The sequence below is a fragment of the Ambystoma mexicanum genome, chromosome 6p (assembly GCF_040938575.1).
Source record: "Ambystoma mexicanum isolate Mex_15411 chromosome 6p, UKY_AmexF1_1, whole genome shotgun sequence".
Taxonomy (NCBI): domain Eukaryota; kingdom Metazoa; phylum Chordata; class Amphibia; order Caudata; family Ambystomatidae; genus Ambystoma; species Ambystoma mexicanum.
Genome location: NC_090935.1, coordinates 27810238 through 27821474, shown reverse-complemented (window position 1 = coordinate 27821474; position 11237 = coordinate 27810238). Strand labels below are relative to the sequence as shown.

Here is an 11237-nt window from a genome sequence, read left to right as displayed (position 1 = left end):
TAAGAAACTAGGCTGGCCTTCTGAATCTCTGCCCACCAAGTCAGAGTTCAGAAATACATCTTAACAGTGGGTTTCTGTTTGAGAAAATAGTTTTACCCTGTAAATGAGGTGGGAATTGCAAGCAAGACAAGCAATGCAGTGTGTTGCTTTAAAAGCTAGGAAAGCACACAGGCTCTTGATAGATATGAACAGGCTTCCTGCTTGGCAGCAGTGTGCTACCTCCCAATTCCCCATTTTGGCATGGAGAACATTGCCAGGGGAGATGGCACAGCTTTGCCTAAGAGAGGCATGGTATAGCTGGGGCTTTCTTGAGAGACTGGTGAGGGGTGGGATTCATCAGGGGGGTGGGATTGTTGTCATGCGCCCACTCACTGGTACAGCATAAGAACTTATTGAAGCCAACACTGACCCTTTCACCTTCCAAACACTCCCCAGAGTTGCCAGGGACTGTTGACGGGGACCGTCAGGGGCCGAGAAGGGTGGTGCCTTCCACCGAGCAAGCCTCTGCTGAGATAAGAAGGGAAAGAGCCTTGGGAGCAACTGCCCGGTGAAGACCATTGGTTCTCTGGAAGGGAGCCGGACAGACACAGGCTTAGCAGCTTGATTTGCAGAGTGGATCCTGAGGATGAAGCAATGGACATTTGGAAACCGGCTCCGAAGGACGACGCGTCTTCTTAATGTCAATGTCTGAGATTTGATTCAGAGGGAGGGGGAGATATCTGGACGATGGTCTCTGGTGAAGTTCTGAGGTTGACATCTACGGGAGACAAGCAAGAGGGACTTGCTTCCATGGTTGTCTTGCTGAGATCTGAGCTTTCCATCTGTTCCCTTCCTCTAGATCTACACCCCCCGCCCACAGGCCCTTATAGGGCCACAGAGTTCTTCTGTTTATGATATGGAATGACTTGTGGGCCTGAATACCGAAATATGAGGATACGTTTTGATTCTTTCTTGAGTAAATGGTACCTACCTGGACCTCCGTCTCAAACAGGAGTCACTGAGATCTGGAAAGCCATCTTTACCTACCCTGCTCCCCCCAAGTACTCCATTCATTTCATTTATTTATTGTGTATTTATAATGCACCCATACCTCACTACGTATTTCAAGGTGCTTAAAGGGTGGGGGGAACCGGGGTGAAGAAAAAACAAAACAGAAACATTCCTACTAGCCTTGAGACATTCGGCTCGTGCAAGTGCTGATCAAGAAAGCAGGGGAGAGGGGGCGAAAGGAAGTGGAAGTCGGGGAGGAAAGAGCAAAGGGAGGGAGGGGAAAGGTACATTAAGTGCAGGTGGACAGGTTCAACACAGCGCAAGGCTGGAATGAGTAAACATTTGAGTCTGAAGGTACAAGTAGGTAGAATGCAACTTTCGAATAATTAAAGGTGCAAGAGCCCATTAGCAAGCACCAGGTGGTTCTTTGTAGCATAATCTGGTTAAGTCACACCATGAGGTGCGGGGGCTACATCAGGCGTACAGATACATGAAAAGAATAATTAGGCTGCCAAAGCCGCGCCACGAGGTGCGGGGGCTACATCAGGTAAACAGATACATGAAAGGCAAAATTAGGCTGCCAAAGCCGCGCCATGAGGTGCGGGGGCTACATCAGGTGTACAGATACACGAAAGGCAAAATTAGGCTGCGAAAGCCGCGCCACGAGGTGCAGGGGCTACATCAGGCGTACAGATACACAAAGGCAAAATTAGGCTTCCAAAGCCGCGCCACGAGGTGCGGGGGCTACATCAAGTGTACAGATACACGAAAGGCAAAATTAGGCTGCCAAAGCCGCGCCATGAGGTGCGGGGGCTACATCAGGCGTACAGATACATGAAAAGAATAATTAGGCTGCCAAAGCTGCGCCACGAGGTGCGGGGGCTACATCAGGTAAACAGATACATGAAAGGCAAAATTAGGCTGCCAAAGCTGTGCCATGAGGTGCGGGGGCTACATCAGGCGTACAGATACACGAAAGGCAAAATTAGGCTGCCAAAGCCGCGCCATGAGGTGCGGGGGCTACATCAGGTGTACAGATACATGAAAGGCAAAATTAGGCTGTGAACGCCGCGCCACGAGGTGCAGGGTGCTACATCAGGTGTACAGATACACGAAAGGCAAAATTAGGCTGCCAAAGCCGCGCCATGAGGTGCGGGGGCTACATCAGGTGTACAGATACACGAAAGGCAAAATTAGGCTGCCAAAGCCGCGCCATGAGGTGCGGGGGCTACATCAGGTGTACAGATACACGAAAGGCAAAATTAGGATGCGAAAGCCGCACCACGAGGTGCAGGGGCTACATCAGGTGTACAGATACACGAAAGGCAAAATTAGGCTGCCAAAGCCGCGCCACGAGGTGCGGGGGCTACATCAGGTGTACAGATACACGAAAGGCAAAATTAGGCTGCCAAAGCCGCGCCACGAGGTGCGGGGGCTACATCAGGTGTACAGATACACGAAAGGCAAAATTAGGCTGCCAAAGCCGCGCCACGAGGTGCGGGGGCTACATCAAGTGTACAGATACACGAAAGGCAAAATTAGGATGCGAAAGCCGCGCTTCATGGTGCAGAGGGCTACAGCAGATGTACAGAGACATGATATCATATGATAGTTTATTTATATAGCGCCTATACACAATGTATTTCAGAGTGCTTCAAGGCAAGGGAGGGAACAAGGGAAAATACAATGACATTCTTACAGGCCATGGACAGTGAGGATGTGAAATTAACTATCATACTCGGCCTGACGACATTTCAGATAGTGCAAGAGCTAAGACATAGATAAGGAAGGGTGGGGGAGAGTGGGAAGGAAATGGAAACAGGCAGGCGACTACCGTACTAGGGCTAACAACATTTCTGGTAGAGACGGAGAAAAACAAAAGGTGAGGGAGAGGGGTGCAGAAAGGGAGGGGAGGAACAAAACAAGCGACTATCATACTAGGCCTGACGACATTTCAGATTGGGCTGGAGGGGGGGGGGACAAGTAAAGGGAAGAGGGAGAAGACAGACAAGGTTGCTATCATTCTAGGGCCACGGACAATTCTAATATAAGTGCATAGAAGAAAGTAAGGGGAGCAGGGAAGGAGATAGGAAAATGGGCATACAGATACATGAAAGGCAGAATTAGGCTGGCAAAGTCGTGCCTCATGGTGCAGGGGGCTACATCAGGCATACAGATACGTGAAAGGCAGAATTAGGCTGGCATAGCATTGCCTCATGGTGCAGGGAGCTACATCAGGCATACAGTTACATGAAAGGCAAAATTAGGCTGGCATAGCCTTGCCTCATGGTGCAGGGAGCTACATCAGGTGTACAGAATTTCAGTAGGTGCACAGTCAGGCAGAGCAATGATTCAATCATTGATTGAACAACATGGGGCTGCAGGTGAAAATCAGAGAATGTCAATCTAGTGGTTTAGGTTTGGCTAAATGTGAGACATAGTGCAGGGCTGTGAGACTTCAATCCAGTGGTTAGGTAGGGGTAGGCTAAATGTGAGACCCAGTGCAGGGCTGTGAACAGTCAATACAGTGGTCAGGAGTAGGCTTAAGGCGAAACACAGTGCAGGGCTGTGAAAAGTCAATCCAGTGGTTAGGGGTTGACTATATGCGAGACTAAGCGCAGGGCTGTGAAAAGTCAATCCAGTGGTTAGGGGTAGGCTAAATGCAAGACACAGCGCAGGGCTGTGTAAAGTCAATCCAGTGGTTAGGGGGTAGACTGAATGCAAAGCACAGTACAGGGCTGTGAGAAGTCAATAAAGTGGTTAGGGGTGGCTGAATGAGAAGCACAGCGCAGGGCTGTGAGACGTCAATCCATTGGTTAGGGGAAGGCTAAATGCGAGACACAGTGCAGGGCGGTGAAAAGTCAATCCAGTGGTTAGGGGTTGACTATATGTGAGACTAAGCGCAGGGCTGTGTAAAGTCAATCCAGTGGTTAGGGGTAGACTAAATGCAAGACACAGCGCAGGGCTGTGAAACGTCAATCCAGTGATTAGGGGGTAGACTAAATGCAAAGCACAGTGCAGGGCTGTGAGACGTCAATCCATTGGATAGGAGTAGGCTAAATGCGAGACATAGCGCATGGCTGTGAGACTTCAATGCAGTGGTTAGGGGTAGGCTGAATGTGAAGCACAGCGCAGGGCTTTGAGACGTCAGTCCATTGGTTAGGGGTAGGCTAAATGCGAGACATAGCGCAGGGCTGTGAGACTTCAATCCAGTGGTTAGGGGTAGGCTAAATGTGAAGCACAGCGCAGGGCTGTGAGACGTCAATCCATTGGTTAGGGGTAGGCTAAATGCGAGACAAAGCGCAGGGCTGTGATACTTCAATCCAGTGGTTAGGGGTAGGCTGAAGGCGAAGCACAGCGCAGGGCTGTGAGACGCCAATCCATTGGTTAGAGGTAGGCTAAATGCGAGATCATAGCACAGGGCTGTGAAAAGTCAATCCAGTGGTTAGGGGTAGGCTATATGTGAGACATAGCACAGGGCTGCGAGACGTCAATCGGGTGGATAGGGGTAGACTGAATGAAAAGCACAGTGCAGGGCTGAGAACAGTCAATAAAGTGGTCAGGAGTAGGCTTAAGGTGAAACACAGTGCAGGGCTGTGAAATGTCAATCCAGTGGTTAGGGGTAGGCTGAAGGCAAAACACAGTGCAGGGCTGTGAACAGTCAATACAGTGGTCAGGAGTAGACTTAAGGCGAAACACAGTGCAGGGCTGTGAAAGGTCAATCCAGTGGTTAGGTGTAGGCTAAATGCGAGACGCAGTGCAGGGCTGTGAAAAGTCAATCCAGTGGTTAGGGGTAGTCTAAATGCAAGACACAGTGCAGGGCTGTGAAATGTCAATCCAGTGGTTAGGTGTAGGCTAAATGCGAGACGCAGTGCAGGGCTGTGAAAAGTCAATCCAGTGGTTAGGGGTAGTCTAAATGCAAGACACAGTGCAGGGCTGTGAAATGTCAATCCAGTGGTTAGGGGGTAGACTGAATGCAAAGCACAGTGCAGGGCTGTGAGTAGTCAATCAAGTGGTTAGGGGTAGGCTGAATGCAAAGCACAGCGCAGGGCTGTGAGACGTCAATCCCTTGGATAGGGGTAGGCTAAATGCGAGACATAGCGCAGGGCTGTGAGACTTCATCCAGTGGTTAGGGGTTGACTATATGCGAGACACAGCGTAGGGCTGTGAAACGTCAATCCAGTGGTTAGGGGTAGGCTGAATGCGAAGTACAGCGCAGGGTTGTGAGACATGAATCAATTGGTTAGGGGTAGGCTAAATGCGAGACATAGCGCAGGGCTGTGAGACTTCATCCAGTGGTTAGGGGTTGACTATATGCGAGACACAGCGTAGGGCGGGAAATGACAGTCCAGGAGATACAGGCAAGGGACACAATAGATAGGTGAAAACATAATGGCAGGCCGCACTAGGTGCTAGGCAGTTTGATGCATGGGCAACTCCTTTCCCTGCCTGCCAGGAACCACCTGGCAGGCCAGGCCAGTGGAACAATAAAGGGCTGCAGGGATGGCAGATCTGTGAGCAGGAAGGCGCATGCCGGCAGACTTCACCCTGTGAGACGGAGGGCCGCACCAGCCGCATTAGGCAAGGTGAGGGTGTCAGACGCACCCAGAGCATAAACGGGTCAGAGGCAGAGGTGGTGCCGAACCGCTGGCGGCAATTCACATTAATCATAAGAGAGAAGATGAATACAGAGACGTAGGGTGGGACGAGGGGATGGGAAGTAAGTAATGCAGAAGGTCTGAAGAGAAGGGAGGCAGTAGTGAGACTTACCTGCCCAGAGGTGCTGCGACCTTCGCAGGATATCACATGTGTAAGGAAGGAATGGTATCAACAGTAAGACAGACATAAGTGACCACAGTTCAAGGGTGTTTATCGAACTCAAAAGAAGGGTTGAAAAACGCCTGTCTAATCCTAAATCTAAAGATGGGAGCAAACTACAACAATCAAATAATAATAACGCAGTCCTAGTGGTGTCTTGTCAAAATAAAAAGGCCTGTACTAATAAACCTATTGCCAATCCTTACTTCTAAATACAAATAATGTGGGAAACAATGTTATGAGAAAGAAAGAAGTGTTCAAGAAATGATATGTCGGGATATTCAGGCCATTGGCCTCTCTACCCCACATTTTCAAAGGTATTGTACCTTGGTTTCAACGTTCAATCACTCATCTGTTGTTCAATTTTACTGGCGTTGTTTATCACATGTGTTTCATACACTGTTCGCTTCAGCGCTCACCATACAATGTTGCCACTTGCAACATTGGCTTCAACACAGACCGGTCTGGTATCGGTCTCCCCAACTCCCCAGCTGTGATGATTTCACTGGCGCTGCTTTGTTGTAGGAGCCAAAGACTTTACCACGGCAGCAGGCGATTCTCCCCACCTTGATTATCGACGCAGGAGGGGCTTCGGTTACCTCCGACACACAATGCAAGATTCTTCAGTCTGCTTTCCAGGTCCTACGCTTTCTATTCTCGAGGTTTCATGAAAATAACGGTTCCTCATTGAAAAAGTTCCTCCTTGCAATCCCCTTCTGTTTTGCCGTTCTCCTCGTGTTAAACTGCTATCTTGGAACTGCTGTTTCCTTGTGTGCTTTGCCTTGCTCACCGTGTGCTCTTGCTCACCGTGTGCTCTTGTCCACCTTTTATCCATGTGGGGAAGTTTAATGGAAGTCAGGTGTGCATGATGGTCAGTAATTGCCTGACCTTCCTGTCCATTTTATTGGGCCATGTCAGGTATACGGCTCGGGTGTTAGTCCGTTTTCTCTCATAGTGAAATGTCCGTGAGAAAGTGTTTGTGTTGTGAAAGGGGGGGGGGTTGAGTTCCTAAGTAACCTACCTGGTAGGATGGGGGTAAAGGTGTTACAGGGAAGGGGATACCGCATCTCACCATCCAGTGTCCCACTCCCACTCCCCGAAGACCCCTCACCCAGGTGATCCTCCCGCACTGGAGCACCCCCAGGAACTGGATCCAAAGGGGATGGCCGTGTCCTGGCCACCTGGATGACAGAACCCCGGGGACTAGGCGGTAAGACACCTTCAGTTTTCTCACACATGAGACAGGTAAGCTCCAGGAATTGGCGGTAACTGATGGCAGTGCAGGGCCCCTCCATGCCCGGACAGACCCAAACAGGCACGCTGTCCTTCCACAACGGCCAGTTTCGGCTGCCGGCTCCTACCAGTAGTATTTTAAAAGCAGGCATCAGCCTATCAGAGAACAATTGCAGATGTTGTGTCTGCCATCTTGAAGGAGCCGATGCTCTGGTGAAAGGGTGGGGGCCACTGCAGACCCCCAATCCAGGGCAGCTGTGAAGAGGGCACAGGTTTGTGCAGGGTCATCAAGGACTGCACAAGGTCGTCACTTCCTGGACTGCCCTAGAGCAGTGGTCCACAAACTTTGTCTCGATACTGGACTACAACTCACATTAGCTCTAGCCAGAATTGGAATTTTAGTCCAAAACAACTAGGTAGCCACAGATTACTGACTTCTGCTCTAGAGTCATAGCAGTAACTTGTTTCAGATCCACCCTCAAAATTACAATAACAACCAAAAATACATTGTATGGGGCATCTAAAAAGTCGAGGGAGGATAGCTCAAGAGCAACGCCCTCGCCTTGGAAGCAGGATGACGCAGAGCAACACAGGTTCGATCCCCGGATCCACGCTTAGAAACCTCTGGGTATTAAATGCGTTATAAACAACCAATTGCCAGTACAATCCCTCAACTCCCTTCTACCTCTGGTCAAAGCATGCAGAGCACTGAATCTGCCCTCGTGAACGTCAGGGATAACATACTGTCCATGGCAGATAAAGGCTCTCTCTCAATGCTCATATTTCTTAATCAGTGGGCTGCCTTGGACATTCTCCAGTACTCTCGCCTCCTTGTGCAACATGTGGCCGGTGTGCCTGGATAGGTCATTAGTTTGTTGCAAGACTTTCTGGCCAACTGTCAAATAGTTCAATCACGATGTTTGTACCACCCTGCACCCCGATTCTTTTATATAATCTCCCTGTCACTGTTATTCTTTACATATATGAAATGACCCATTAATCTGTTCCATGGCCACATTAACTTTCCCTCATATGCAGATGATAAGCAAGAGGGCGAGCCCTCCTCGAAGAAAGGCTGCATCATAATAGCCTGAAGCTCAACAGAGACAAAACCAAAAGCCTTCCTTTGCACCCAGATATTTACTAACAAAAAAAATGACCTCCTTTCCCACTCCCATTGTTTGCTTCACAAGTCCCTATTTCTTGCAAGACACAACATCTGGGTGTCATCCGGGATGCTGACTTGTTCCCGAACACATAATGTCATGTTTATTTCCACTCAAGACTCTCAGGATAATTCCCCCTAGATACTTTACGAGAATCTTGCAACTCTTGTTGGTGCTCCTGCTAACATACATTGTGGCGGATCGGAAGAAGGAGACGGTCACTCAGAAGACATAATTTAAGATTTTTAATGAAAATTATCATTAGAAGTGCTAACTTTCCCTATCACTAAAGGAGGTTTACAGAGAACTGTCGAACCGACTTTTTTGAGAACCATAGTAGGAAGACCTGTTGAAAGCCATAAGGAACCCGGCGGACGGAATCCAACAGTTGAGACAGGTCCGAGCCCGACCGAGGAAGATCCAGGGGTGAACTCATCACCCAAAACCCATTAAAAAGAGGAACTGTTTTTGAAGGGTCAGCCCCAGAAGAGGGGGACCCAAGGGTGAAACCTTCACCCAACGTGGACTGCAAGAAGAGCTTTTGTGTTTGTTTGTTTGTAAATACTTAAGGTCCTCGAAGGCAAGAGACTTTCAAGAAGAAACGAGACTTGGCCATTGACGGTCCTGATTGCTGCCATTGGAACTGTTAACTCATGCTGGGAAACCTTGAGTGTGTGCTGTGCTCCAAGCTCCTACCCGTGCTTCTTACGTGGGGAAGGGAGACCCAGGCTACTGCATCCTGACATGTTATTTACAAACCCTTCTTTCTTTTCTTTGAAACTATCCCACACCCTTTTTGTATTAGTTGTGTGATTTGGCAATAGGTTTCTTAGTATAGGCTTTTATACTTTGACATGACGCAACAGGGACTGCCTTATTTTTGATTTGATGGTCGACGTTTGTTCCCATCTTAGACTTAGGTTTAAAGTAGGCCTTTTTGTCCTCCCTGCATACAGTTAAATAATCACTCTTAAACTGTGATCACTTGTTGTCTGTCTTACGGATGTCACCATGAGTTCCTCACAACTGGAACAAGTTGCATCCAATTGACAAGGATGTCCGGGTGGCCTCTTGCTTCTCCCGATTCCCCCGGTACCGCTCTCTCTCTGCAGGGCAGATTGGCTGGGCTTGGCTCTCACTCTGGATTGCTTTCTATCTCCTCTCGCTTCTTGGGTCCTCATCAGGTTCCTGCTCCACACTCCTGTACCAGCTGTCTCTGCATGATTCCTCAGACTGCCTGCCCGCCCACTACGTCAAATTGGGGTCACCCCTAGATGGCGACTGTGTCCTGGTGAGGTCCCACTTGCCACAACCCTTAGTGAGGGTTTTGCGCAGCAGGGTCACATCCCTAGCCTCACAGGGGTGGGCTCCCCATTTGGGAGAAGGGACGAATACCAGCAATTCGCCATAGTGTCTAGATTCCACCAATACTCACTATGTCCTATATCCAGCCTTCCAAATCAACAGAGTTCAGTAAGTACACAATGCTGCCAGCCGACTCATTGGCAGCATTCAAAAGCATCAACCCATCGCCTCATTAATGTGGGAGATCCCAGGTGATTAATGTTAAATCTCATTGAAGCTGCTAAGATAGGTCTATAAATGCTTCTGAGACACCAGCCTCAAATACCATCGAGACACGATCCAAGAGATCCACTCTGTAATAGACTTACACGTGGCTGATCAATTGCTTCTACCTCCAGATCTATAGATGGGAGGTAGGGGGGTGGGGCTAGAAGCGTTTCATCAATCCTTTGGAACATCGCCCCATCCACATTTCAGAAGTTGCCTCCCTGCTCTGGTTCAGAAAAGTCCTACCAGGTAGCGCCTTGCTTGATATTTCTTAGGAAAGTCCTACCGGGTTGCGCCTTCGCTTGATATTTCTTAGGAAAGTCCTACCGGGTCCCGCCTTGCTTGGTCACTTGATATTTTTTAAGAAAGTCCTCGCTTGATATTTTTTAGGAAAGTCCTATCAGGTAGCGCCTCGCTCGATATTTCTTAGGAATGTCCTGACAGGTAGTGCCTCGCTCTATAGTTCTTAGGAAAGTCCTACCGGGTGGCACCTTGCTTGATCGCTTGATATTTCTTAGGAAAGTCCTTGCTTGATATTTCTTAGGAAAGTCCTATCAGGTAGCGCCTCACTTGATTTTCTTAGGAAAGTCCTACCGGGTAGTGCCTCGCTCTATATTTCTTAGGAATGTCCCATCGGGTAGAGCCTCGCTCGATATTTCTTGGGAAAGATCGATCGGGTAGCGCCTCGCTCGATATTTCTTAGGAAAGTCCTACCGGGTAGCGCCTTGTCGATATTTCTTAGGAAAGTCCTACCAGGTAGCGCCTCACTCGATATTTCTTAGGAAAGTCCTACAGGTAGCACCTCGCTCGATATTTCTTAGGAAAGTCCTGTCAAGTAGCGCCTTGCTCGATATTTCTTAGGAAAGTGCTATCAGGTAGCGCCTCACTCGCTATGTCTTAGGAAAGTCCTATCAGGTAGCACCTTGCTTGATATTTCTTAGGAATGTCCCATCGGGTAGAGCCTCGCTCGATATTTCTTGGGAAAGATCGATCGGGTAGCGCCTCGCTCGATATTTCTTAGGAAAGTCCTACCGGCTAGCGCCTTGTCGATATTTCTTAGGAAAGTCCTACCAGGTAGCGCCTCACTCGATATTTCTTAGGAAAGTCCTATAGGTAGCACCTCGCTCGATATTTCTTAGGAAAGTCCTGTCAAGTAGGGCCTTGCTCGATATTTCTTAGGAAAGTGCTATCAGGTAGCGCCTCACTCGCTATGTTTTAGGAAAGTCCTATCAGGTAGCACCTTGCTTGATATTTCTTAGGAAAGTCCTATCAGTTAGCGCCTCGCTTGATATTTCTTAGGAATGTCCTAATGTGTAGCGCCTCGCTCGAAATTTCTTAGGAAAGTTCTATAGGGTAGCGCCTCACTCGATATTTCTTAGGAATGTCCTACCGGGTAGCGCCTCGCTCGATATTTCTTAGGCAAGTCCTATCGGGTAGCACCTTGCTCGATATTTCTTA

General features: G+C 48.8%; 1 protein-coding gene across 1 annotated transcript in view; it reads left to right on the top strand.

Moving 5' to 3' along the window:
* Positions 1-11237, top strand: part of LOC138511170 (avidin-like) — a 108953-nt gene that overhangs the window by 58956 nt on the left and 38760 nt on the right. The gene's annotated exons all lie outside the window — the stretch shown is intronic.